At 36.3% G+C, this 25641-nt stretch overlaps 1 long non-coding RNA gene across 2 annotated transcripts in view; it reads right to left on the bottom strand.

The window, feature by feature from the left end:
• Nucleotides 7164-25641, bottom strand: part of LOC106504490 — a 517287-nt gene continuing 498809 nt past the window's right edge. For both annotated transcript variants that reach the window (XR_002345962.1, XR_001297976.2), the window contains 2 exons: nucleotides 7781-7912; nucleotides 7164-7301 (listed from right to left, as the gene is read on the bottom strand). This is a non-coding gene — a long non-coding RNA (uncharacterized LOC106504490). The remainder of the gene's footprint in view (nucleotides 7302-7780; nucleotides 7913-25641) is intronic.

The raw sequence follows: 25641 nt of genomic DNA, 5'->3' as shown, positions 1-25641 counted from the left end.
TCATCTTGGCATAGGCCTGAATTTCAAGATATATTGAGCATTGAAACCACTTTTACTCCTATGCATTTCATCCTCTATGTTTGTTCAGTCACTTTTTTTTTATGTTTTACATTTAATAGCTTAATACTATTTGAAAATTATAATTTTAAAACTTCACTTTAATACTTTACTTTCTGGAAAATGAACACAGCTTTCTATATCTAAACCATAAATTTTTTTAAGTTTCAAAAGCATGCTTACTGTCATTTAAAGTGATTTAATAAATAAAATAAAATCCCATGATCTTATTATAAACATGATTCTGTTGTTTCTAAAATTTTAAGCCATATCAAGATAAAAGTGACCATAACAGGATATATTTTAATTATGCTGTACATCATGTGCATAATTTTTTGCTTAAAGAAATAAAATTTTCTGTCGATTTTTGCTGTACAGCAAAGTGACCCAGTAATACATACATATATATACACACACATTATTTTTCTCACATTATCCTCCATCGTTACATCACGTGACTAGATATATACAACTGTAATAAAAAATTAAATAAAAACTAAAAAGGAAATAAAATATAAATGTATATACATGTACATAATATATATACTTATTTATACATAAATATATTTATTTATACATATATATAAAACCATAAATCTCATTCATCATGCACCAGATGCAGAATCGAATTGTTTACACATGGATCAATTAATCTTATAATATGATAATGAAGTCCTTAATTATTTAATTAATATTAGATCTTTTCCATTTGGAAGGACTTGAAGTTGCTTTCAGGGATATATAAAATGCATCTAAACTGCCAATTAAGAAGTAGGGACTTTTTTTCAGCACTGAGGGATTACTTATAAGTGATCGTATATTAGATCACAAATACTATTTCGATATTATTTAAGCCTTAACGACAAATAATACCTGCAAGGTTTATTTATTTAATTAACATTCCACATTATTTCAGAAAGAATTTAATGTGGGCTATAGAATGTGTGACCTTAAGCCCCAGTTTGCCCACCTTATCCCAGTTTAACTTACTGTCTAGAAATAATTATTAACAGACCTTCTTTCACTCTCAAAATTGTACCCACTAGAATGAAAAATTAACTGGTTTCCCTACCTAAAGGCCCACATAACATATGCCAAGATAGTATATGCCAAAATAAGAAGAGTGGGGGAGTTCCCTTCGAATCTGACTAGGAACCATGAGGTTGCAGGTTCGGTCGCTGCCCTTGCTCAGTGGGTTAATGATCCCGCATTGCCCTGAGCTGTGGTGTAGGTTGTAGACATGGCTCGGATCCCGCATTGCTGTGGCTGTGGCGTAGGCTGGTGGCTACAGCTCCGATTAGACTCCTAGCCTGGGAACCTCCATATGCCATGAGAGCGGCCCAAGAAATGGCAAAAAGACAAAAAATAAATAAGAAGAGTGGTAGGAAGGATGGTTTGAATCCCTATTGCTATCATGATTAAATCAATTGTTGTTTTCATAGAACCAGTGGGATATTTAAAAATTGTTACAGTTCAAAAAATAAAATCTTAACAAATTGTCCAAAGTAGAATGTGCACTATTTAATATTCAGTGAACACAATAACATAACTAGAAACTAACATCAAAAGCTTAAGTAAAATCCTATTCACTAGAAATTGAAGGTAGTCTTTAAAAACATAATTTCCATCCCAATCAAAAAAATGGCCAGAAGATCTAAAAAGACACATGAAAAGATGCCCAACATCACTGATTATTAGAGAAATGCAAATCAAAACTCTATGAGGTACCACCTCACACCTGTCAGAATAGCCATCATCAAAAAGTCTACAAACAATAAATGCTGGAGAGAGTGTGGAGAAAAGGGTACCTACACTGTTGATGGAAATGTAAGCTGGTGCAACTACTGTGGAAAACAGTATGGAGGAAAAACTAAATATGGAACCACCATATGATCCAGCAATCCCCCCCACCCCAGCTTATACCTGAAAAAAAACCGTAATTAAAAAATTACATGCACCCTGATGTTTTTGCTGCATTGCTTACCACAGTCAAGACATGGGAACAACCGAAATATCCATTGACAGAGTATTAGATAAAAATGATGTGATATATATATATATATATATACATACATACAATGGAATATTATTTCCTATGAAAAAGAATGAGATAATGCCATTTGCAGCAACATGGATGGACTTAGAGACGATTATATTAAGTGAAGTAAGTCAGACAGAGAAAGAAAAATGTCATATGATATCACTTATACGTGGAATCTAATTAAAATTGATACAAAAGAACTTATTTATAAAGCAGAAACAAACTCACAGATTTCAAAATCAAAATTAGAGTTACCAATGTGGAAACTCTAGGGGGCACATAAATTGGGAGGATGAGGTTAACACATACGCATGAATATATATATATAAAATAGGTAAATTACAAGGACCTACTATATAGCATAGGAAATTCTACTAAATTTTCTGTAATAATTTATATGGAAAAAAAGAATATATATAGGTATATGTATAACTGATTCACTTTGCTGTAAGCCTGAATCTAATACAGCATTATAAATCAGCTATATCCAATACAATTTTTAAAAATATATAATTTCTGGAACAATGGAAATCAAAATAGCAGTTAGAAAATAATAATAACATGCAGAGTAATAAACAGATTTTTAAAGAGAGGTTCAGCTCCATAGCCTAAATATTTTCATTATTAAATAAAAAATAATAAATAAGCGAGTTAGAGCATTTGATTATAAAATTTTACTGAGAGCAATTATATGTCCAAGGAAATCTAGAGGAAATGTATAATAATGTTAAAAGAAGAATTTTGAAACAATTTAATTAACAAACTCAAGAGATAGGTTCCTTTCTCCTTTTAAAATACCAACCAAAGGACATATTTTGCCCAAGGAAAAGTAAGTAAAAATTGAGAACTTATAATGTTAATAAGAAATGGAAAATTACTCCAGTTACTGAGATCATTTTAAATAAGAGACAACTGTGTGCAATTCTGTCCTAAGAAATATAGAAATGTGAAGATTAAAAAGTTTTGTAGGGAAAAATGTGTCAATATTTGACTAAGAAGAAAAAAAAAAGAAACAAGAATAAGGCAATAACTGTAAAAGAAACTGAAAACATCAAGGTTCCATCTCCATAGCTCAAATTCAGATTATTTTTTCACCCCTTCACAACTTTAAATTCTTATACTTCAGATCATAAGGCATGGTCATGCCCCTAAGAACTTGTCCAGAACATATGAAAATGAAAACTTCCCATTTCTTTTTCCAAAGCAAACGCAACCCTGATCTCAAAGAGAACACAAGCCTCCCACCCCACAAAATCTCTAAAATAGTTTACTTCCTCTATCTAATTAGGACACCATAATTATATAAGGCTTACTAGATAAATGTGAAGCTGGCTCAAAATTAGGGATCCAAGTTAAATAATTGATTGCATTAGAGAAGAAATCCCATTTAAGAATCTTGACAAATGCCAAAAAGTTATTTTGTAACATTCCATGCTTTCTTAATTAAAAAAAAAAAACAATGACTAACACAACTGATATTCTAAAATAGCTTACAGAATATTTCTCTGAAAACAAGATTTTTTTTTTTAAAGGGCCACACCTGTGGTATATGGAAGTTCTCAAGCTAGGGGTTGAATTGGAACTGCAGCTGAGACATATGTCACAACCATGGCAAAACCTTATCTGAGCTACCCTGTGACCTATGCCTCAGCTTATGGCAATGTGGGATTCTTAACCCACTGAGCAAGGCCAGAGATCAAACCTGCATCCTTATGGATACTAGTCAGTTTCTTAAACAACTGAGCCACAATGGGAACTCCCAAAACCAAGACCTTCATGCCTAATACTAACATATGAAATATATTCCCATTAAAATCAAGAACATAACAAAGATATACCCACAGAAGGAGGGTCAGAGAAATGTATCAAGATGTAGATGATGATGGTTGTTGAATGTTGAGGTTTTTAGACCATTTTTGTTTTTTTATCATCTCTATTTTCTAAATATGTCACAATGACCAGGTTTCACCCTAACAACAAAGTAAGTAAACTTTCATAATAACTTACAAATATTTTTAAAAAATAAAATATGGTTATTAAGCACATACAAGGGAAGTTTTACGCTTGTCTTTAGACAGGGCTGATCATCATCGGAGGTGCACCAGCACAGGAAAGTTGTTAAAATGGAAAATATGTTTATATCAGGGGAGATGCCTGCTTCTCAGTTTGCCAAGTGCTCCTGATCAGTGCTCAAGCTGCTGGGCCCCATTTCACCAGCAATTTAGGATTCTTGGTCGGCGTAGCAGAAGGTCTAGAAGACACGATTCCACCCCATAAAACTGGCATCTTCTCTGAATGGTCGATAGGCCCATGCATGTCTTGTTGTTACATATTTTGAACATCACCTTGTCCATTCACCTGCCACATATTGGACTATAAATTCTGCAGCAGTCATGAAATTGCAAGACCCTCATAGCGTCCATGCTCTACAGTCACAGCCATTATCAGGGAGCAGCATTTTTACAGCACCTAACTCAAGCCTTTAATATTGCACCCCAATCTTGGTCTTCTGACTTATGTTAGGGGCTGAATTATTTATACATGAGGAAATGAGACTCTAAGAGAATAAACAATATCTTATTTCTGGTTACTATTTATCATACTGTCTATTGAGCTTTTATTCAAGCACTTTATGTACAACATCTCTGGAGGAATCTCCACCTACTCTACAAGACAGGTATTATCAGGAAGTATTTTATACTTTTATAGAAGGACTTAAGCCAGAGAAATTAGGTTTCTTGTTCAAGGTCAGGTATCTACTAAAGGTCAGAAGCAAGATTTAAAATGAATTCTGACTGTCAAACTTTTAATTCTTTAATATTTCAAGCACCAGTTTTCGGCCATCCAGCTGCTCTCGTCCTGACTTAAATGTTAGTCTGGCTCCTTGTAAGACCCCAGTTGTCCCCACCCCATCTTTGCTCTCTTCTCATGTATGATGGGGGGTACATCATGGAAAACAAGCCCCAGGTATAAGTGAGGATGTTAAGGCAGGATGGGTGGCACACAGAGCAGTGGGCTTTCATCCGTGTCATAAAACAGAGATTCTGTGCCAGCCTATTTCCATTCACCTCTCTTCACCAAGCTCACACTTTAACAACCTAATTTGCAGCCTCTGTAAATGGAGATATAAAATGGCAATGGTGACACAGCAGCGAAGGCAGAGGCACTCGCGTCCTGCCATCATGAATTAGTAAAGCATCTTTGAGAGAGGGGGTCCTCTGCCCGTCTGACCTCAGCCATGCCAGCCGTGCCCCCAGCACAGAGAACAAAACTTTGCCTTATGTTCTCCTTTTATCAACAGTGTTTTCCTTTACTTTGACGTCAGCTCCCAGATTGCTTGCTGTGATGTGTTACACCTTTCAGATTTTCTTTCCAGTCATAATATTGCTTCAGTCGTAACCTCAGCACTTTGAGGAATAATTGTCCCTGACAAAAGGGTGAATCACTGACAGAGAGTTGATAAGCATTACATACAGATGACAGAAGTCAGGACATATCGGATTACTGCTGTGAATATAATAAAAGAGAGACTAAACACTTTGGCAGCTCAAAGACAAGCCATTTCATAACTCTCTAGTGGGGCTATTATCTTCCATTTACTGACACTGATAACCAGGTTGTGACTGTCTCTCCACGATCTAGTTTCAATTCACTTAACACGTTGCTGACCAGACATGGTGGAGAAGGCAGAGACGATAATCAGGAAATTTTTTTTTTTTTGGCATTTATTTTTAAAGTTTATCTTCTGCATCCCCCTTCTAGCCTGATAAGGTCCTATGTGAGGGAGATTTAAGCCTCCTTAGAGAAAGCTGAGTGCAGCCACACTCCCTTTAATCTGTGCCTCTCTGTTTCCTTTGAAGCCATCATATCCAGCCAGGGAAGTGACAATCCACTTTCTCCACTCCTCTGATACACCTGGGTCTAAAAGCCTAGTGCAATAAACAGCCAGGCTATTTTTACATTTTCAGGGTCCTGAGAAGATAAGATTTTTTTTTCTTCCTTAGCTAGTCTGAGCCACCTGAGGAGACAGATCATGAGTGCTGTTGGCTGTCAGTATAGACAGTCAGCAGCAGTGAGGATGCTATATGCACCTTCAGAATCAGAATGTAGATGGCATTTATAAGACCTGGGAGAGATTCTTTTTCTAAATACATAGGTGATAAATTTAATGTGTCAGAATGTTGGAGAAAAAAGTTAGAACAAAGAAGAAAAACAATCAAGAGGAACAGAAACCCTCAATCAGAAATTATTCTGTCACTGCAGATAGCTTTGCCAGGGTCAGAGCTGGAAAAAAGGTTATTGGCTGCATATTGCTCCTTCTGAAATGCTGTCACATCCTTGCTCATTGTTTTGTGTGCACAAAGTATTCTCAGATCCAAGAAATTGTAGATCTCCTCTTCTTTGAATGGATGCCCATTTGAATGAAACACTTACTATCTTTGTGTTGAGAAAAACCACAACTGTTTATTGGTGATCCACCTTTTCAGATCCACTGGATAAATCTAAGAGTGTGGGTCTTTATGAGAGGAACAGGCTCAAGAATGAGACAGGCTAGCATTATAGTAAGGCAGACCTGGAAGGAAGCAGTAAACCACCTGTATGTGGCAGATGTGAACTAAGCAAACAGAGCTGGAACATAAAACATGGGCAGAGAGTTTGAAAAATTCAGGTAGAGTTTAAGAAAGTTTTGTTATCAGGGGGTCAATATGTGAGTCCTAATCAGGAAGTGGAATGGCATTCAAAATATCTGTGAAAACGACCCCTTCTGTTGGATACCAGGCACTGGTCTAGAGTCCAGTTGCTCACCATGTACCACTGGGCAGGTTGTGCACTGCCCAACTCAAGGCAGCATCGTTCACAAAAAAGTCTATGTGAATGTTACACACTTATGTTGTATATTAACTATGTATCTTTTTTTTTCTTTTTACGGCCACACCTGTGGTATATGGAGGTTCCCAGGCTAGGGATCGAATCAGATCTGTAGCTGCCAGCCTACGCCACACACACAGCAATGCAGGATCCAAGCCGCAACTGCAACCAACATCACAGCTCATAGCAACACGGGATCCTTTACCCACTGAGCAAGGCCAGGTATCGAACCTTCATCCTCATGGTTACTAATCAAATTCATTTCTGCTGAGCCACAATGGAAACTCTGTTTTTTTGTTGTAACCATGTATCTTCACAACTGTTCTCAGTGACTCTGGATGGGGATACAAAAGCAAAAGTAGTACTTTAACATTCTGTGTTCTCCAGGATTTTTTTTTTTAAGAATTCATAAATCAATGCAAACTATTTTATGTTACATATATATACATATATGTAAATATACATGTGTATATATATATATATATATGTATATAAAACCTACTATTATTATATATGCAATGGATAAACAACAGGATCCTACTGTATAGCACAGGGAACTGTATTCAATATCTTATAATAAATGATAACAGAAAATAAAAAGAAAATGTATAAAACTGAATCAACTTGATGTATCCTTGATGTATACCAGAAACTAACACAATATGGTAAAGAAAATATGCTTGAATAAAATGCATTTTTTAAAAAATACTTCATTAAGCCTATAAATGCAGAGACTCAGAGCTAATGCCCAGTTGACAAGCGGCCTCCGGGACAGAATAGGAAGTTTCAGCTAAACCTTTGCCAGATACTCACCAGTTTATACCCTAAAATCCAAAAATGATAATGCTGAGTTTGCTGATAAATATCTTGCTCCAATTCTGATGGCTCAGAAGCTAGGGCAAATACTCCTGGGCCGATGGGTGAGGTTTTTCTCAGTAAATACACCTGCAGGCAAGATAAATTAGACCAAGACTGACAAAAATCAGATCCAACGGACATGCGGCAGGAGATTTTATATTCTGTAACCACACAGCATCCTCTCTAAAATTTCCCATATGTTTCCTAGAAGCCTGAATCGATGGGAGGTAGCCACTGCAGATCACCATAGGGTTTTTACCAACCAACATTTTGAGCTCCAGTTCAGGCCACAGAATTCTGAAAAGAGGAAATATCTGTGAATTATTTGCTTCCTTTGTGTTGGCTTTACATGCTAATAGTTGCATTAAAATGAGTCTTATGTACAAGTCATATGGCATGAACTTTTATATCCTATGTTTCTATATTCCAAATCCCAGGGCATGGCTACAGTTAGCTCAGAATCACACATCTTTTTAGTGGGGATGCTTCATTCTGCTAGAATGCCTGGGAGTTCTGTTGCCTGTGGATGGTTCAGATCAGAAGAACCAGAAAACTTGAGAAAAAGAATGAGAACACCCAGGATGGTGCTACCCACTCTATGCCAACTATCTAACATATCATCCTCAAAGCAGTCTTTGGAGGTAAGAACTTTATCCCTGTTTTAAGGATGAAGTAACTCAAATTCACAGTCTGTCAAGGTCCTTCAGCAAGTAAGTGGCAGATCCAAGTTTGAGCCCATACATCTGATCAAAGCCAAGTTCCTTTGACTCTCACAATAGGAACTAGAGTCAGTCAGTTTGCCCTCTCCCGTGTCTCCATCTTCCAAAGATTCAGCTATAAACTAAAGAGAAAAATCTATCCAGAGCAGCAGGGTATAGGACCAGGAACATAGATCAGAAAGAGGAGTTATTATAATATCACCATCACCTCATCAGAAAATATGCAAACAATTTTGCAAGCAGTCCAAAAGCAGCAATTAGAGACATTTGGCAACAGGCAGCAAGTTCTTGGCCCTTAGACCCAGGAGCAGAATTCCATTTCTCTGAAGGAGAGAGCATGGTGAGAGAATGCAGAACTGCAGTCTGTCATCAACAGAGCTCCAGGAAAGCCCTCCGCATTCAGGGATATATGAGTGGGATCCTTCTCTCCTAGGTCTGAGGTTCATGGCAGGTGAGAGTAGGGCAGACAAAGGTGGTCAGAGTAAGATTACCAGGAAGTGGATTTATTGCTGAACCTCCTACACAATTGACTTTGTGTTTCTGATGTCCCTCCTGTAGACACCATCGGCCCCAGCATTTGGGCTGTACCCAAATAACTGTAGGTTATAAAGTAAAAATAACTTTACGGAGACAAAGTGTCAGGAAGACAGACAGAATGTTTCCAGTGATCTTTCCCTAGCCTTCCATATGCTTTCTATGCATTCTACCCCTTTAATCAATAGTAGATGCAAACTATTACATTAAGAATGTATAAGCAAAGAGGTCCTACTGTATAGCACCAGAAACTATATCCAGTCTCTTAGGGTAGAACACGATGGAAGATAATATAAGAAAAATAATGTATATGTTATTATATTATATATGTGTATATATATTATTACATTATATCTACATATATTACATAGATATATAAGACTGGATCACTTTGCTGTACAGCAGACACAATATTGTAAATCAACAGTATTTTATTTTTAAAAAAGTTTAAAAGCAAAAAAAAAAAAAAAAAAAGATTTCCCTTTGTGACTCAGTGGGTTAAGAACCCAACTAGTATCCATGAAGATGTGGGTTCAATCCCTGGCCTCACTCAGTGGGTTAAGGATCCAGTATTGGCACAAGCTGCAGTACAGGTCACAGATGTGGCTCAGATCCAGCATTGCTGTGGCTGTGGCACAGACCAGCAGCTGCAGCTCTGATTTGACCCCTAGCCCTAGAACTTCCACATGCTGCAGGTGTGGTCCTAAAAAGAAAAAAAGAAAAAAAAATACATAGGCAAATTGATATTCAAAGATGTTATGAATTTCCTGCTAAGAGTGTCAACTATGAAAGGTATTTCTGTTACCTTTAGGTATGATAACCTCATCCTTAAAACCATTTACACAAATAATTTTAAAACAGCTTCTGTAAGAGACAGCCAGGCAACGTGATGTGTGGTCCCAGAACATCAACTCTAGGGTGAGACAGTCTTATCCCACCAGTGGCTCAGCCACCTACTGCCCAGGGACTTGGTGGAGTAATTTACATTTCTCCTTAACAGTTTCCTCTCATGCACAGTTAGGATAATGACAGTGTTTTTATGAAATCAAATGTTTTAAATGTCATTTAAAAACATTGTAAACTCAGTAAATATAGGCTGTTACAATGATCATTATCATTATTACAGTTAGTTTGAATACCCAAACATGAAATTTCTGAGGCTTTTCCCATAGATTTTAGAGTCAATGAGATGTATATATGAAATAGACTCAAAAAAACACAGGATGAAACTATAGAAGCTGAATCTCAAGTTTTCCCATCTATTTATAAATGTTCTTTTAAACCATGCATAAAAACTATTATGAACTAGTCTGTGTTTATGGATTAGCTCTTTAAATGTGGCTTTCCTGCACACTGTGGAACAAGTTGTTATTCACTGATATACTCCTCATATAAGTTACAGTGAGTAAAGTCATCCAATAAAATTGTTTAATTTTTGATCATTAGGAAAACATTCTTTTAGGGATGATTCAAGAAAGATTCATTTTGTGATACTAGTTTCTGAACCACAAAACCACTGAGCCAGGATTTTATAAAATAAAATAGTTTTATAGTCATACAAATAACTGACTCCTCTGTCTTGGAAAAATATTCCTTTGTATAATTTAAAAGTTAGAAATCAGTTCTACTTGAAATAAATGAAGCCAAGAGTGAATTCAGATGCCTCGGAGGATTATTTTTAGAAATGCTTACTTACTAACTTTGGAATTAAGTTCTATCAATCATACATAAATGGATCAGGGTAGAAATAGTTAATAGAATGGACATTACACCATAAATGTGAAAGGTTTCTGCACTCTGAAAACCATTTTCTTAATTATTTTAGGTTAACACTTGTGTCCATGTTGGGAGGGAAAGGACATGTGTCATCTGAAACCTCAGATATGGTGCCTGGCCTGAATTGAGATAACATTAAAGATTTTATTGCTGATACATTATAAATTATTTCTATTACTGTGGTCCTGTGGGTATTGCATTGTCAGTGCACTTTGCCTATTACCTCACTTAATGTTATTAACACACTTTGGGGTATAAAATTACAGTTTTATCATGGAAACCTTGAACACTTACATCCAAAGTACTGAATCAAGTTATTATCTTTACTGACCAGACCCATTTTATTGTCGTTTTATCACTCATAAAATCTGAGATTCAATTTGATTTAACTATTAAGTAAAGCTTGGTCTACATAAGTTTAAATCCAGCTGCAGTATTAATATATTAATATATAAGATGACTTCATTTTATTAAATGTGAGGTAACTTAGAAAACCTCTCTTAATGTCTTTCCGTGGTGCAGAAATTTAACCTGACCTGTTTCCACTTCTGTTTTACCAACATCGACAAAAATTTAAGATGATCTTCATGGAAGGTGTTGAGCACTATCTCTAACCTATTTCTGGCCTTTATTAAATACCTCAGACACATTAATCAGCCACAAAATGGCATCACTCATCAAAGTGTCAAGAGGCAATGTCCAATTTTAAAACAAAAAGCGCTAAGAATCCATCATGTTGAAGAAACATGGTCCACACTTAAGAAATTTAAAGCAGAGATGTGAACACATCATTTCAATTGTTCCTAAAAAAAAGAGAATGGTGATGGGATCCCAAATCAATCCATCATTCAGAAAAAAAGAAAACTGCGGATAAGAGCACAGATTGGGTATAAGTTTTTCTTAGAGGCCCCTTCTAGTCTTGGCTCTATGCCCACAGGTTAGAAAGAAATTGTTAAGCAGATGTCACTGGAAAAAAAAAAAAAAAAAAAGCAATGCTATCTTTTTATGTTAAATGCCATCTTTGATATTGGTCAGAAAAAAATTTTAGGTGATATTTGAAATATGCTACTGTGTGTGATAAGAAACCATACAATAGAAAGTTGTTTATTTAAGTATAGAGCCTTGCTCTTTCCAAAATGCATTGCTCCTAATTGTTAAGAATCAGGGCTCCTATACTGAGAATTATCATTGTGAGGATGGACACTGTGATTTTGTATCTCTGAAGAGGGAGCATGGAGTGGAGATTTTAGTTGGCCAAATGCTGAGTATTCTGACCTTTAATTTAAGCGCCTCTAAAGAAATAACACCTATCTCCTCAAGCTGATGAGGACTTTCATTATGAAAGTGCCTGGCACATAGAAGGTGCTCAGTAAGCAATCACTCAATCATTTTCTCTATGCCTATAATACCATATCAACATGAAATATGGCTTCAGAAGATAGTGTATCATTACACCTCTACACCTAGAATCATAAATAGATGGGGAAGATAGCCAAAGGGTGAGAAGGTCCCTAATACATTGTTCGTTGCATGGGAAGCAATGGCATTGTTCCTTGAGTATTGGAAAAGGAGCACACACTATTAGCTCCATTTAAAAAAAAAATCAGAAACCTTCTTACATTGGAGAAATTCTTGTTACAAGAGGGTAAGACTTTCTGTCAACACAGAATCTTAAGGAACGTGTTTGACACTTATCTACCAAGAGTCAGCCTTGAACAACATGGATTGTCTAGTAAAGTAAGAAAGCAGAAAATTCCTTGCAGTTGGAAGAAAGCATGATGGCAGCCATATTAAAGCAACTTCACAACTGGATAAAACTTTGTAAAAAATAACAGCTGGAGAAGTGATGAGCTTCACTGGACATGGATGGATAAAGCCAGAATGGGCTTCAAAGATCAACAAATTCAACTCCTACTTTTATAGGTGGTGAAATCGGAGCTTAGCAAGGGTTAAAAATTTGCCCCAAATCATAGAGATGTTTGATGAGAAGAGTAAACCTCAACAATTGTGCTTCCTAACCTCCTCTGTAGTATCTTCCCCTGCGATGTCCCTGGCTGGGAGGGGGCTGTCAGTGCCATAGGAGCTGTGAAACAACGGAGGCTATCTTCAGAATTCTAGCCTTCTGGCTTCATGCACTTTTCCTGCAATAACCATTGGCTGATCCCCTGCTATATGGTAGGATATATATGCCAAATGCCATGGTGAAGAACCAACAACCACAACTTGTGCTTAGCTAGTCTTATAGGAAAAGTTAGGCACAAATAGCAGAGTTCTTTTCTTCTGTATATCATCTGTTGTGTGTAGAGAATGTGTGAATATATATATTTTTCCCTGCCCTGTTCTTTTTTATGGAATCAGGTAAGCCTCTTTGGTGGGAGGCTATCTGGTTTTTCTTCACTGTGGAGAATATTTTCTCCTGGTTGCTTCAAATACTCCCTCCACCAAACACGCACACACAATAGCCTCTACCTGCTTCTTTAAACTCAGTGTTTTAAATGAAGCGAAGATTTCTAAAGATGCCCTAAACTTTCTTTCATGTTTTTTGCATCTTGTCGTTCTCTTGCACTACATTCTAGTAGAAAAGCCTCAAAATAAACTTCGAGCTCATTTATTTCTCTTCAGTTGTGCCTTTTTGCTACTTACCTACTTATTTAATGTTTTAAGTAATAAGAAAAATGTAAACTTCTAAGACGTTTGGATGATTGTGTTTTTATGGATGTATCATTTTCCATGTCTAAGAATATTAATTTAATATAAATTGATGTATATAAAGCATATTTATATAAATAAAATTAATTTAATAATACAATGTATAATTAACTTTAGATTATTCTAAATTACAGTAATTAATTATATTAAAGTCCTGTTTACATGATTAGCTCTGTTTTCTCATAGTTTCTTCCCTTCCCTTCTGTCCTGTGATAATATCCCTAGAGGTGATTTACTCCTTCTACAAGTTGGCAAAAGGAGAAATATAATTAAAGAAGACAAACTACTTTTCCTATCCCCTTACTTTGCTCCTCTAGCTCTAAGTAATATTTTTCCTCTTTTTGATTGATTTTTATTTACCCTTTGTATTTATACACACACATTCATCTTCCTTAGGTGGTACAATGTCTAGGATATAAATACGTTCCCCAACTTTGCTTTTTTTTTTTTTTTTTTACTTAACCATACATGCTGAAGACCAACCACACAAGGTTATGAAGATATTTTTCCCCTTTCTTGTTATAGCTGCACAGTGTTCCACTGCGTGTATAAACTGTAATCAATCCCCTAGAATTTAAATCATGTCTATGACTTTGAGTTAGTGATTTAACCTCTACCAATCCAGTTCATAGAATTGTGCTTGCCTAATAGTAGTTGCTCAATAATCCTTAGTAATCCTTAATTCCAGCCTTGGCTGGAAAACTTTATCAGAATTTAAAAGGAAGGAAATGTAAATTCATATAAAGTGCTTAGAATGATCATTGGCATATAACAAGTGCTCGATAAATTATAACTTTTGACATTACTGTTGTTATTTTATAATTTTTTTTTACCTATAATCCATCATCAATAGCTAAAGAATACCTACAGTGAGTGAAACAGCATGTGTTATACATTGGTGTAATTAATTTGTGGGGCTACTGACTAAACACTTCTCCAGTAGCTAAAATGGTAACTGTGCTCCTTTCATGGATTCAACAAGTATTCTTAAATAGCTCATAAATTCAGTCAAGTTCTGTTGAATTACATTTCCTCAGAAATAGGTATGTTAACCAGCTAACTTCCAGCTATCTCATTCATGAGTCTTAGGCTCCCTTGCTTTTTCAATGCCACTGATTTTACAATTCTCTCTGGTAAAACTAGTCAAACCCATTATTGTATATCTCTGTTTAGGCACATGTCAATGTGACTATTGAAGAGAGCTGAAGCCATATTTAAATACCAACTTAGAAGGACTTGATTTCTAGGAAGCTTAGAATTAAATACATTACTTTGTCACAATTACCACACCAGTAGCCTTCTCTTTTGGCAAGTCTTGTGCCTAACAATTTCCATGATTGTTAAGCCTTCTTTTTCTACTTGAATTATATGATCATATGCATACCCCATCTTCTAAATAATTTTTTTTTTTTTTTTTTTTTTTTTTTTTTGCCACACCAACAGCATGCAGCAGTTCCGGGGCCAGGAATCGAACTTGTGCCACACCTGTGACCAGAACCACAGCAGTGACAAGGCCAGATCCTTAAGATCCTTAACCAACTCACCACCAAGGCAACTCCTACTTTAACATTCTAATGGAAGCAGAGAGCACAAATAATAAATAAATAATAATATTCCAACTTTACCCTTGGCTGACTATGCAAACTTAAACAAGTCACACTGATCTTCTTTGGGTCTATGCTTCTCATTTTTATAAAGAAGATGTGGACTTCTGCTTATTGAATAAAATGGCATGTGTATTAGGTCACTCTTCTCATGACAGACGATGCTAATCAATCACCTTACTCTCCCAGCTGAACAACAGGGAGCCACCATTTATTTTGAACTGAAACTTGTGTGCTAGGTTGAAGGAACAGCCACCATCTGGAGAATTGCTGGACACCATGGCAGATTGAAAAGGATGAAAGAAGCAATAACTTACTGGGTTTTAAATCTTCTGCCTAGAAGTGGTATGTCCTGTCTGACTCAAGTTTCACTGGCCAATGGCAAGTTACATGATCACCTCTAATTTCTCAGTATGTGGCTAGAAGAAGATAGGAAATATTAAGACGTGACATTATATTCATACAGGGCTTTGTACACTACAGACAATGTTTACATACTTTCTTTCTTCTTTCCTAATTCCATGAAGTAAGGAAACAATAGTTTCACTCCCTTTGTACAGAAGGGAAAACAAAATTTGATCTAGCTCATTGTCACAGATTAATAAATTGTGGGCCTAGCACCCCAACTAAGTCCAACTTTCCTCAAGCTTCAGTCCCTGTTTCTATTATCTTCAAATTTATTATGGTACTTTGAAGGAGAATTAGGGCAATATTAAATTCTTAAGTGCATGAATTTGATATATTAAAAGATGATAATAATATGGGAATTTTAGCTAATAACATTTATTTACCTCTACATCTGGGGAGATATATTTTGAACCAATCATTTTTCTTAATAATTATATCCTTGGTAGGTAAAAATAAAAGTAAAGACAAAGATGACAATGAACTAAGCAAGGAAAAGTACAAAATTATTATGAATAAATAACAGAATAATGTGGTTGAAAGAAAATTTTATTAGCCAGGAAGAACTACAGGTTATTCTTCACTAACAAAACAGCCCCAGAAATGTGCTTTATAACAACAAAGTTTGCTTCCTTGCTCACAGCCTCCCACACATTAGGGAAACTTAAGTCATAGTCCTGATCTATCAACAACCAGTATAAGGAAAGCCATTTGTTTATAAAAACACTCAGACAGGATATTTGTTCCAAGGATAAATTTATATTAGGTCTTCAAGTGCTTTAAAATCGAAATGGAATTCTCTGCAAAAAGCATGAAGGCTGTTTTTAAATGGCCAAGTTAAAGGCTGGAGCAGTGTTTGTAACTATGACCACAAATAAAAGTAGGACAGTGTGGGAGGTACTTTTACAATCTCTTCTCTAAACTCATGAAAACAAGTCCCCCCAAAACTGAGTTCTTCTGTTGTGTTTATGATTAAACTTTCTGTACAAAACCATACTCCTTTTCTTTTCCTGAACCTGTTCCCCTCAAGATTGAGGAATACATTTTTAAAAGGAACCCTATGTCCACACCCTTTGAAATAAAAGTCTTTTGCTTTAGTCTCCCAGGTCTCTTTGAGTCTCAAACTCCTGACTCAAGAGTCAATGATTAGGAAAAGGGAAGATGTATAAAAAAGGAATAACTATTGGGCCAGGAAACTGGTATCAATCTAAACTATAAATCCAACACATAGAATCACCCAACTCCTAGTTCTCTGAAAGACATAGCTAAAAGCCTGATAACACATTCCTAACTTATTCTTACAGGAAGCAGACCTCCAACAGATCAAAACTGCTGGCCACAAAAATAGACCCTAGACTGTCTGAAACTAGAGGGTTGATGATGCTTGAAACTTCACCTTGATGCCAACCAGCCTGAGAATGTGCACATGCTGATCATGCGCCCTGAAGCTCCCTTCCTCATACTGCCTTTAAAACTCCTTCCCTGAAAGTTATCAGAGAGTTTGGGTATTTTGAGCATGAGCCACGCATTCTCCTTGTTTGGCACTCTGCAATACACACTGTACTTTCCTTCACCACAACCTGGTGTCAGTAGATTGACTTTACTGTGTGCAAGTAGATCCAAGTTTGTTTCAGTAACACTCACACTATGAGTGTGTTCATTGAGCATTTGATGTATGCAAGACAGCATAGGGCATATAAAGAAGCATAAGGTATAATTCTAAGATGGCAAGCCAGTCACAAAAAGACATCAAGTATAAAGACATCAAGTATCAAGTTCTTATCTCCCAGAATTTTATTTGAGCTTGTTCCTTGGTCGTGTTGTTCAGCTGAAGGGCAGAACAGATCAGCTCTCAGATAGTAAATCTGCACCCTCACACCCCCAGGGGAATCAACTTACTTTGGGATGGGTAGGAGGTCCCTTGTGTCAATTTTGAGATATATTGTGGGACTTTGTGGTTAAAAGAAGCACAGCCTAAAGAAAAATGTCTCTCCTTTCATAAGCATAGAAGTTTTGTTTTTGGAATTTTGGATAAGTCTGGATGAAGGGGCAAGATCTTAAAAATGAGGAGAAAAGTACTACACTCACAATTTCAAAGTTGAAAGACTGAGTTATAATACAAAGTTCATTCAATAAATTTATTCATTCAGCAGAGATCTTTTCCAGAACTATGCTATATCAGACTTTGAGCCAAGAGCTGGATCAATGAAGTTTATCTCTTGAATTATGTCTGTTTTCAGGGAGGTTTATTGCTGGAGGAAAGCCCTGCATGCGTGAAGTGCCAGCTGTCACACGTTGTGCTCTGAATAATGTGTACTTGGTTGCTTTACTATAGGTATCTTCAGGTGATGTTGTGTTCAATTATACTGGGAAAACCAAAGAAGACTAACGGACTCAGTGGGTCTCAAAACACCAACAAGATTCTTAAATCTTGGGTTCTCTTTGTCTTGTAAGTCTTATCTGACACATGGGATCTTGAGCTCCCAACCACACATAGACTTGATAGAGAAGATGGAACCCCTTTCGGAACCCCACTAGGATAATGATATTAACAGAGATTCTGAATAACAGCACTAGCAATAGGATGAGTATATGAAAGTAACCAGTCCTACACTGGCACACACACAAAACCCCCCATAGCAACAGAGATGACAGCTTGGTAACAGCAGCTGCTGCTTAATTGAAAACATTAGAAAAATATTACATTATATCTGTATTCCTTGTTTTTGTGTTTACTTTCATCACGAGGGAGAAAATAACCCAGGAAAAATACAAAAGAAACATGAAACAAAGATTCAAAACTAACAATGGTAATGGATGAACTGTCGGTTGAAATGTAATTTTCTGGGAAGTCACTCCACTTTTCATGTGAATGAACAGTCTTTTTTGTGTTCCAAGGGCCAGACATTCCTCCCATGATGTTGAATTTACCTCCTAGTCAACCCTTTCAAGTTGGATAACATGGAGCAGAAATGGCATATGGGTGAGTCTTTGCGTATGTCTGTGTATGCTGGGGAAGAGGTGTTCAGATGTAAAATGCCTCTACATATACGGGGATAGATTTGACACCTATAATGACACTAATGTAAAGCCAGCAGTGCACTTTTCTAAGGACAACATAAATTCAGCCCTAGTAGAGTGGCCTATTCACACAAAATCCAACAACAATGTAAGGGGAATAAATAGAAGAGAGGGAGTAAGAAAAGAGAAGCATGCATACAGTTTTATGAAAGCATTAAACAATGGACAAGGATGGAGGCAGTCGTACCTCAAAATATGAAGCAAGAGGTGACCCTGGATTTCATCTGGTATCCCCATACATTCAGTTCAGACACTTAAAACTTTTTGTTGGTGATTCAGAAAGCCAGATAAAGGCAAGAGATGAGGTTTATTCTTAGGGAGGGGTTTTTCCCCCTAAAGTCAGGCCAGAAGTAATAGTCCTAATTAATTTCATGGGCCCCAAACATTAGCATGCAGTCAAGATCCATCTGGACATAGGGAATCAGGGAGCCACATTTGCAAGTGAGATTTCCAAATGCAGGCAATGCATTGAGGATTCTCATTGCAAAATAAATATCAAATGTTCAATCTGATAACAGTGAACTCACAAAAAGAAACATGTTGCTAACACCTAAGTCCAGGGATTCAACACTATAATTATAGCTGCTATTTTTTGCAGTAGAGTTCAGGTGCTTTTCAAGATAGACTATATGCTAAACAAAAGAAAAAAAAAGCTACCCTGTAAGCTCCTTGAGGTTAAGAACTATGAGTTATTTATTTTAATATTCAGCCTAACACATAATGAAAATCCTTCCATGAAGTAGATATCCTACAAATAAACATGGTCATGAATTGAAATTGAAATTAATATGATATTAAAAGGTAAAATGAAATAGTGACCAAGATATTTTCTAATTAATCAGGAATTCCAAAACATGCTTTAACTGATTTATTTCTTAATTCAATTAATTAAAATATGTATTCCATAGCAACAGAAGTGCTAAACTTACACTTGACTTCTACTCAATTTTTTTTTTTTTTTTGTCTTTTGTCTTTTTGTTGTTGTTGTTGTTGCTATTTCTTGGGCCGCTCCCATGGCATATGGAGGTTCCCAGGCTAGGGGTTGAATCGGAGCAGTAGCCACCGGCCTACGCCAGAGCCACAGCAACGCGGGATCCGAGCCATGTCTGCAACCTACACCACAGCTCACGGCAACGCCGGATCCTTAACCCACTGAGCAAGGCCAGGGATCGAACCCGCAACCTCATGGTTCCTAGTCGAATTCGTTAACCACTGTGCCACAACGGGAACTCCGACTTCTACTCAATTTGATTATTCTCTTAGCTGAAAGAGGTAGGGGAAACATCCTTCCTATATCAGTGGCTCCAATTGCTTACCTTACTTTCCAATAGACAGGTTAGCTGTTATATTAAAGATTTTAGGTAAACTTGATTAATGTTTACAAATATCATTTGAAAGGAAACATGCTTGCCCTCTGAAATATATTTGAGGGCTTTTTTTCTGCCAAAGTAACACTGCCTTTACTACTTAAGTCTGTGAAGTGTGGAGACAGGAAGGTCTTTCTCAATATTTACAAACTAGCAACCCAGGCAAAATAATCATAGTGGTCTCAGCCTTTTAAATCATCTTATAACGATCAGTCCAGTGATAGGGTCAATCTAGCTGATGTGCAATAACTTGTTACGGGGACTATAGTACTTCCTCCAGTCACTATGTCATCATAATAAATATTTTAAAATTACTTTGTCAAATTTTTACAAAAGTCTCTCTGAATAAGAAAATATCTTGTTTTAAATCAAAAGAGATATTTTTCTCATTTGGTTTTTTCAAATTGAAGCCAAATGCTCAAGTTTAAAAAAGTGGATTGAATCACTTCCAAGAAAACTGAACAACAGAATTACAAAATGACTAATTAAAATCCACTAATGAAGGCAGTTGATGAGCATGTATTATTAAATTGATGATAACTCAAGGGTATTTTCAAAGGGTATGTTCTAATATTTGCCCCATTGTTGGTGGAAATTCATCACTAAATTCACATATGCCCTTTCTATGATACAAAGAAAATTATTAAATAGCAAATCTCAGAATTAAATTGAAATAAATAAAGACACACACACAAAAGGATCTCCTTAATGGGTTTATTATTTATTTACTGTAGGAGGAGTTTGTTCTGCTTTAATTCAGGGTCTATTAGTGCTTCCAAGCCAAACAAAATAAATGGAAACTAAAATTTTTTAAGTATCCAAACATCTATTGGAAATCCAAGCCAGTAGCATAAAAATTCAACTGAATCATTGGGAAATGCTTTAAGAAATCTAAAATACAAGTTTTATTAAGGATTAATGAAGGAAAAGTATAAATGTAACTTTCTATAGATTTAGAGTCTTAAAGTTGGAAGGATCTCAGAAACTTTCTAAGTATAAAACAGTCACCTCTTTTTTGGAATAGAAATCACTTATCTGCTATTCCTGATAGGTGATCATATAACTTTTGATCATATATGTCTAGGAACAACAAATAACTATCAACAGGCCAGCTATTGCATGCTGTAAAAAGAATGTGTTCATGCCTTACATCATTTGGGGTTTCACAATAAAATGTATTCTAGAGCCATCAAAACCTCAAAAACAAAAATCCTAGAGGGATAAAAATTTCACAGGTTTACTCTGAAAAAACTTCATACTATATGATTACAACTGTGTGACACTGTAAAAAAAAAAAAAAAAAAAAAAGGCAAAAATATGGCGACAGTAAAAGATCAGTGGTTGCCAGGGATTGGAAGGTGAAGGAGGGATGATAAGGTGGAGCACAGGGAATTTTCAGGGCAGCGAAAATACTCTGTGATACTGCAGTGGTGGATACCAGTCATTAAACATCTGTCCATAGAATGTACACTAAGGGTGAGCCCTAATGTAAACTATCAACTTTGGGTGACTATGATGTGTCAATGTATGTTCATCAATTGTAACAAAAACTCTGATGGTGTGTGATGATATTAGGAGAGGGCCAGGGACATCTAATATGGGACATCTAAGTACTTTCTGCTCAATATTGTATACGATTTAGAATTGCTAGAGCTCTAGATTTTTGTACTGGAGTTGGCACAATAATGAGGGCCAATTACTCAAAAGAAAATAAGAAAGGAGCTATGTCGAGAAGTATAAAAATATAGGGGTGGTGATCAGGAGGATCAGGTCAGGTGCCCACCTCCACTGCCGGCCAACCATAGGCATATTTTCCTTAAAGTCTCTGAAGTAGAATTTAAACACTTGCACAATGGGAAGTGCAGTAGTTACTTACCATGCCGAGTGATTGTGCAGAATACATGACATAAAATTTGTGACAGTGCTTAGAATGTTCAATGACTAATGATTTGAAGCTCTAAAATTTCTCAATTGAATGTGATTAGGTAGTTGGAAATCTCATTTTTATTATCGAGTATGGACAGAATTAACAGAAAAGAAATTACCTGTTAATATGGAAAATTTAATTGAATGTGATAAAATATCTCTATAAACAATGAGATATGTGAAAATTAATTAATGTTTATGAACTTTTCTTTTCCAGTGATCATAATTTTTATCTTCAGAGCATGATTAAATTATATTTCTGAGATCAAATGAAATACTCTAAATTTCCATCTGTTTGCACACTCTAACTCCATAATTTTTTAATGTGTCAAAATATAATTAAAATGTATCATAGACCATAAAATAAATATATAATAATATATAATAAAAATTATAAAGCTTAAAAAAGAATAAATTTTAAAATGCAAATTTTGACTTACAAACTGATATTAATTACATACTAATCATATAAATAATTACTATATATAGCAAATGGAAAAATTTTAGTGGAAATCAATTTACCATACATATGCCTCATATTATAGTGTCATATTATAATACAGTGTACTTATTATAGATATAGCATAATATAATATTACCTTACATTTTATTATATTCATCACATGGCTTTTGGCACAAGTTTGAATTGAAGATCAAAACCATAAGACACTACAATTTGATACTCTGAGAACAACTATATTTTTGTTTATATAACTTCTTTTTGTATTTTTGGGGCCTTACTCATGGCATAGGGAAGTTCCCAAGCCAGGGGTTGAATCAGAGCTATAGCCTCAGGCCTCTGCCACAGCCACGGCAAATCCAAGTCGCATTTGTGACCTACACCACGGCTCACAGCAATGCTGAATCCTTAAACCACTGAGCAAGGCCAGGGATTAAACCTGAGTCCTCATGGATACTAGTCAGATTTGGTTCCACTGAGCCACAATGGGAACTCCTTATATAACTTTTGATAATTGAGCAAAATTATGTTTTATAACTCATATAACTTAGACAATTTATTCATTAATCTAGATTTAAAATGATTTTCAGTTGATGATTGAAACATTGCAAAATTTGCAGCAAAATAAAGTTGTTAAAGGTCTTATATCCTAAATTATATCTAATGGGTATTAAAAATCTACCAAGATTATACTGAAAATTAGAATTTCTCTTAATCCTACTGATTAAAATCTCTCCTATCCAAATACATATATAAAAAAATCCTACATTAAGATAGTAAACCTCTTTCAGATAAATTATGCATGAGAAATATGATCAGATATATTAAGAACTGAAGATGTTTGATTATCCTATAATCTTTATGTATTCATTTCTAATAAGGGGTAATACCATTTAATGTAGTAATCCTTTTCTAGTTGGAGATTTGAGTTTGATATCTCAGTATTTATAATAATCTCTACATTTATGTGCAAGCATATTGAGTTGTTTTTGTGGTGACAAGGTTGGCACTACAGGGGGCTCTTATAAAAATCCTAAAAAAAAAAAAAGGTTATGGATATGATAAATACTGTTACTAACTTTGTCACTAAAACATGCTGTTTCTGGAATTCCAGTCATGGCTCAGCCGTAATAAACCCAACTAGCATCCATAAAGATAAGGATGAGGATGCAGGTTCCACCCCGGCCTTGCCTAATGGGTTAAGCATCCAGCATTGCTGTGAGCTGCTGTGTAGGTCACAAACATGGCTCAGAACCAGTGTTACTGTGGCTGTGGTGTAGGCCAGTAGCTGCAGCTCCAATTCGACTCCTAACATGAGAACTTCCACATGCTACAAGTGTGGTCCTAAAAATCTGAAAAAAAATAAAACTGAAAAAAAAAAAAACAAAAAAACAAGCAGGAGTTCCCATCGTGTCTCAGTGGTTAACTAATTCGACTAGGAACCATGAGGTTTCGGGTTCCATCCCTGGCCTTGTTCAGTGGGTTAAGGATCCCGAGTTGCTGTGAACTGTGGTGTAGGTCACAGATGCAGCTTGGATCCCATGTTGCTGTGGCTGTGGTGTAGGCCAGAGGCTACAGCTCAGATTAGACCTCTAGCCTGGGAACCTCCATATGCTGCGGTGCGGCCCTCAAAAGACAAAAAAAAAAAAAGCAGAGAAAACTTGCTGTTTCCATTTCTGCTGGAGGTTAGAGACCAAAGGGTATTTAAGAAGATAGGACACATCCACTCCTATAAGCATATTAACATACTGAGATACCTCCTGGAGATTTTAGAGACTTGCATTATAAGAGGCAGCTAAATTTATTTGAAAAGCTTTGACAAACTTTTGACTGTAACTCACCTTTAGTTTTGGCAAGTGGAACAAAAGTGTTTTTGCAGTTAGCATCCTAACACCTCTGAAAAATGTGCTGCCTTTAGCATTTTAGAACAGTGACTCAGACTTTTTCCAAGGGAGGTGGAGAAGAAGGCAAGGGGGGAGGTCAAAAAGGGGTGAGATGGGGGGTGGGAGAGAGAAGGGATAGGCACAAAGAGGAAGATACATCTCTTCGATAATCACAAGCAATGAAATTTCTCAGGTTAGCAGCCCGTCAGGTGCATTTCAAAGAGAAGTATTGGGGGGAGTAAGTGTCACTCAAGGCAGATATTTATGAAAGATGACAGTTTGTAAATATCTCAATCTTGGACATGCCTGCACTAGTGACATGGAGGAGTACAGCAAAATTGGACAAGTCAGCAGCCAACATTTATTTCATCAAGACCTGTCCAATCTCCACTGATGGTTTGATAGTCTGGGGAGAGCAGGCAACAGTGGGGCTCATTCTGCTAGTTACTCTCAGCCAGTTTGCATGGAGCTGTCCAAAGTGGTCTAATAAATATGTAAAGAAGAATAAAAAGAAGAATTGAGAAAAGCTTTGTTTGCAGAGCTAGTATACTATTGGATTTTAGCTATGCCAAAGAGGAAACATAGTAATTACAGAAATATTGATCGCTGCTCCTGCTGGTTGACAATGAGATAGGAATGAGTCTTGCCAGTGAGGAGACCTTCATTCTGGGACAAACATCCTGTTGGTCCAGAGGACTGAAAAAGCGACCCCATTAGATGCCCCTCCCCCGACAGCTGCCCTGCAAACCCTGATATACTCAGCGTAGCGTACTTTGTTAGAAATAGAAGTCTATATTTCTTCCCCAGGGGATGAAATACTAGACATTGGCCTGACAAATGCTAAAATAAATACCAATGGGGAATTTTCTATCGTATTTCTATCAAGCTGGCAGACAGCATGGATGTCAGAAACAGGCTGTTGGGGCAAGCAGACTGGTTTTGATATTACAACAGGTCAGAGATTGCCACCTGGCCACAGTCAGCCAGAAGATTGGTTTGGTATTCAAAACACTTTTAAATGCCAACATAAAAAATCAGGAAATTTTATATAAAGTTTCAATTTTAGTCTTCCCTGTGGAAAAAAAATCAGATCAGACAATATTAGGTGCAAAATAATTTTGTTGACAATCTAGAAGAGTAGAAGATTTAAAAGACACTGGTTTTAGATGATACATTGTTCCCCACACTCTCTAATTCTCCCCAAAATCAATGCTGAGGATCAGTTGTCTTTACTATCACATTTTTACTTTTTGTCATTTACACCCTCTTTTAATTCATTTGTTTACATTATCTCTCTGACGTCTTTAGGCATTTCGGTTTGACCAGGGGTGTGGGGGGGGGGTGGGGGGGAG

This window comes from Sus scrofa, chromosome 7 (genome assembly GCF_000003025.6).
Source record: "Sus scrofa isolate TJ Tabasco breed Duroc chromosome 7, Sscrofa11.1, whole genome shotgun sequence".
NCBI classification, from domain to species: Eukaryota; Metazoa; Chordata; class Mammalia; order Artiodactyla; family Suidae; genus Sus; species Sus scrofa.
The sequence above is the reverse complement of the archived record's forward strand: the minus strand, read 5'-3'. Positions and strand labels throughout refer to the sequence as shown.